This window comes from Ciconia boyciana, unplaced genomic scaffold (genome assembly GCF_034638445.1).
Source record: "Ciconia boyciana unplaced genomic scaffold, ASM3463844v1 HiC_scaffold_214, whole genome shotgun sequence".
NCBI classification, from domain to species: Eukaryota; Metazoa; Chordata; class Aves; order Ciconiiformes; family Ciconiidae; genus Ciconia; species Ciconia boyciana.
In genome coordinates this window covers 573-5,000 of record NW_027328582.1, presented here as the reverse complement: position 1 = coordinate 5,000, position 4,428 = coordinate 573, and the positions used below count along the sequence as shown (strand labels likewise).

Below are 4,428 nucleotides of genomic sequence, written 5' to 3'. Positions count from 1 at the left end.
CTTAGTTGTGCATTCAGTTTACAAGTAAATCCCACCCAAGCAATGCTAGGGGGCATGCTGGCATAGAAAGGAATTCATGAGTTCATTTAGTATTTCCAGTGGAACATTCCATAGCTTGTAAAAACAGCCTTAAAGTCTTTTTCCCTGTTGCACCAACAACGCTTATTTTAGTTCTGCTTAAGGGGTCCCCTACAACTACTTACTACAGCATGTGTGGCTCCACTATCAATTAAAAAAATCTAGTCTTTCATTCCCCAGCTTGACTGGAACCAGAGGATCGTCCTGGGAAACGTTCATAGACTCCTCCGGCCCCCTTCAGTCCAACCCAATCTCCGTCATGACTCCAACCCCTTCTTCTGTCTCTCTTTCCCGAGATGACTCAGACGGGGCGGACAATCTTTTTTCCAACGGCCCTCTCGCTACGATTTGCACGCCGATTCATTCCCAGGGGAATGTCATAACCATTTCTACTATTATTGCTACGGCCCCTTCCTCGCCCACAAAATTCACCTCGTGTATTTTCTCTCCCTTTTTCTCGGTCTTCTGTCAAGGCAGCCAACAAAGAAGCTTGCGGCGTTACTCGTCCCCGCTTCTCCTTCTCTCCTGTTTCCTCCCCACTATTACGTACCTTATACGCGACTGACAAGAACCGCGAGATTGTCATGCCATCCTCGCCCTCTACCTTTTGTCATCTCTTTCTTATATCTGCTGCCGCTTGACCAATAAACGGCGTGTTCAATAACTTTGAATTGCTATCATCTTCCGGATCGAGATCTGATTAGATAAATTCTTAGGCTTTTGCACTCCATGTTGAATCCCGTACCCAATTAACTTTGGATATTCCTTTACCCTCTGTAATCCCTCACACTTGTGTTTGGATCCCACTCCAGATCCTCCTTTGGGAGGTACGTAATGGTATTAGGCACCCCCCCACGCACACACACATTGTTGGACCAGTCCCTCTCTAGCCTTCTCTAAAATTGTTCTCCTCTCCTCAGGGGGAAACAAATATTCTAGGAGAGCCTGTACATCTCCCCAGTTAGGATTATGAGTCGTGATTAACAGTACTATACATTCCCTCTGGATCGTTTCGATAGGATCTGACTGCCCGTTGCCAGTTTAATAAAGCAGAAGCGGTAAAAGGTACGTGTACGGATACCGCTCTTCCTTCAGGCCCTAGAGCCTGGCTGAGGGGAGCTTGAACTATCGGTTTCTGTCCCCTTGTTCTTTTAGAGACAGCACTCACAACTCCATTATCGCTTGAGCTATCAGATTCTGGCTGTTTTGGAGGAGCTACCAACAGCTGAATATCCTCTTCCGAATTTTCCCATTCAATACAACGAGGTTTTCCCTTTTTCTCTTTTAACGCATATATTCCAACCTGATGTTTAGAATCCACTGAACCACCTTTCTTCCTAATATCCCAATCGCGTCTTAACGGAAAAACCATATCCACGTAAGGCATTCCATCCCATTTTTCCGTTCTCCGACAAAACAACATTCCTTCCGATAGAGCGTTATATCTCAAGGATCCATTCTCAGGCCATTTTTCACCGTCTTCCAATCGAGATCGTGGCCACCGTTGATTACAATATCGTTTTAGCCCATTCTTAGTGGTGGGATCTCCCCCAAATTTATTGCAATGCTTCAGGATGCATCCTAGAGGAGAGCAAAGGGGTGCCTCCTGGGAAGCAGCAGCGCCCACATCGGTACCGAAAAACCCAGCATTTCTACACAAACCGGAACGAGGGACGTCTCCCTCTGTTGAACAGGACGGCGTGTAGAAACAAACAGAACTACGCTACTGCCACCTATCTTTCCTGGTGCGTCTTATGCAGAGCCCAGAACAGAACAGAGGGTGCCTGCTTCCCGAGAGATCTTGCCCCTACTCCCCCTTTTCTCCTATCCCCCAAAAATACCTCTTTTCGCTAGCATTGCACCGTTGTGTCGCCACCGCCCGACTGCAGGAGAGGAGCTGAAGGAGTCCCCGGTCGACAGGTCGGTGCGCGCCGGAGTCCGCTCAGGCCTCTTCTCCCCGTCGGACGCGGCAAGACGAACCGGGCGAGGCTGTCGGCTCGGTCCCATCTGGGGTGCCAAAACCGTTATCCCACAAGCGTGAGGTCGCTTGCCCGGTGTGCGAGATGCCAATATACACACAGGGCAGAGGTATGTTTATTTCATGTCTGCGCAGAGATGGGTGCTAGGCGGTAGCTCCGCAAAGCTAGCACAGAGTTCGGTCATACAAGTACAGTATTGATACGGTCTAGCTATGCATATGCATAAGTAATCACACAAAGCAGTTTTCTATCGGTCTACATTTCTCTTATGTCAACTTAAAGCTACAGCGCTACTTTAACGTGCTGCGCACACTGAGCGGTGAGGGCTCTCTGCTTGGGCCGGGGTCTCCAGCTCGAGGGGTGTGACTTTTAGGATGATAACGAGGATAGTTTGCGGGAGGGTGCTTCTTATCACGCTCCTACTAGTTGTTTCGGATGGTTCCCAAACCATTTTAATTAGCTTACCTATTTCTTCAGGATGTGCTTCTCTCCCAAGGACAGTAATTCTCGTTTAGACGTTCCGCTTTCCAGCCTGCATCCTCCTTATCGGCTTTACCTAAGCCCTGGCCTTCCACCAGCTCCCGGTAGACGACACCGTTAGACTACAACACGACCGTTCTTTGACGCCCGTCAGTGGGATCGGAATTAGGAACAGAAAGAACAGGACAAGCTAAACACCCACACGAGCCTCACATCCCTCAGAAATGACTAAAAACCCCAAACGACCCCCATTTTAGATTGCATTGCCTTAGGGACCGCCTCCTTCAAGTGCCCGGGCGGAGCGGTGGAATCAGTCACAGAATTCACTTGCCTGCCAGGAGACAGCCCTTGTCCTCGCAAGGCAAATTTTTCAAAACAGCGTGCTATTTTCCCATTTTATCAACTACGGCGGGCTTGCCCTACCAGCACGAGTTGAGGACGTTTTCCTGTGGGTTCATTTGACACTCCATTAAGTTTTTAGCAGGCGCAAGCGACCAAGCGCGAGATAGAAAGGAAGCCAAGATACCGGCTGCCGTACAAAATTTCTTCAAGATTGCGCCTGCGGGAATCGCACAAAGCCCACGACGACTGAACAGGTATGTCGGAGGCCCCCCGGCAAACAGCGCCGACGTTTCGTGAAGCTCTTTTCCTGTCAAGAAAAGGGCCTTTTAGATGGTATCTCTGTTGGAATTCAGGCTGCTTCCTACTCATTCTGGCAAGTTCGCTTTCACAGCAACCCTGAGATCTTCAACCACCAAGCAACATTTGTAATTCTTGCTCTCTGCCTACGGGGAATTTCAGCGAATCAGAACACTACTTCAAGCAAAATTCCGGGTCTGTTTCACGCAAATCAAATATCTAAGCCGTGGACAGGTGTCTGTAGAAAGACGACGACTTTAAAAGATAAAGGGAAGTAGAGTACTCACTTTTCTGGAAACGTCTTCCAGTCGTTCCATCGATTTAGCAGCCCGACCCAGCCGTCGAAATTGCGGAGCAACAGAGAGAGCAGTCGCACGTCCACGCCGTTCTCCCCTAGCCACAGAGCCTTCCGCTTTGCCCATTCCCGCCGACAGCCAGAGCATCGGCGCCGTAGCACCTTCGGAATAACGCACCTCCCACAGCTACGCACCTTTACAAAAGAACCGAGCAGCGTGTAAACAAACATTGCAACGGTTGCGGTAAGGGCTCAAACAGGGATGCCGATGTTATCACTCTGAGATTCAACAGCCACTAAAAATGTCATTTTTCTCCAGTATTACAGGAGTTCATTGGCTAGCGTCAAAAAAAATTTTGTTGAAAATTCATTGTTTGAAGCATGACTTCCAAATGCAAACTTTAAGCAATTCTCGTGAGTCTTGAACTGAGCGGCATTCAGGATCTGACTAAAACAATGGCGGAACGGAGGGCTAGAAGCCCAAAACTAACTCACCATCCTGGCAACTATGGGAGACTTTTGGTGACTGTGGGGGAACTGAGCTTGGGAAGCTTTGCCCAGTCTGGCAATAGAAAGCTAAGGCCCTGCAAACACGGTACGTTTAACCAAAAAAAAAGGGCGGGGGGCTATGTTGTTTTGTAGTTCCTCTGCTTTCTACACAGAACCAAAGCAGTTTTAGTTCAGTAACGAATGTTCACACTTCCACACGGCACTCTTACAAACATCGGTCACTGCTAATAAGCAACGGATGTAGTGGGTACAGAGAAACCTCCTGTCCAGCAAATGCTTTAAGCTTTTCTACGTTCAAGACTTTACTTCCCAGGTGCCTGCAAAGACCCTTACTCTGCCCTGCCCCACCCAACCCGTTCTATTTGGAACGATTGCTGAAAAACACGACCATTCCACAGCAAGTAAGCAACTGACATCCCGACCCAGAGCTTTCCCTTACAGGACAAT

General features: G+C 48.7%; 1 long non-coding RNA gene across 2 annotated transcripts; it reads right to left on the bottom strand.

Annotated features, from left to right (window-relative positions):
• Positions 1–1,959: 1,959 nt before the first annotated feature.
• Positions 1,960–3,423, bottom strand: LOC140646088 (uncharacterized). 2 transcript variants are annotated; one of them, XR_012040320.1, is made up of 3 exons: positions 2,961–3,423; positions 2,523–2,675; positions 1,960–2,085 (listed from the first exon to the last, which is right to left on the bottom strand). It is a non-coding gene; the product is annotated as an uncharacterized lncRNA (long non-coding RNA). The 2 variants fall into 2 exon arrangements; XR_012040318.1 differs by having other exon boundaries at positions 3,064–3,419.
• Positions 3,424–4,428: the final 1,005 nt, after the last annotated feature.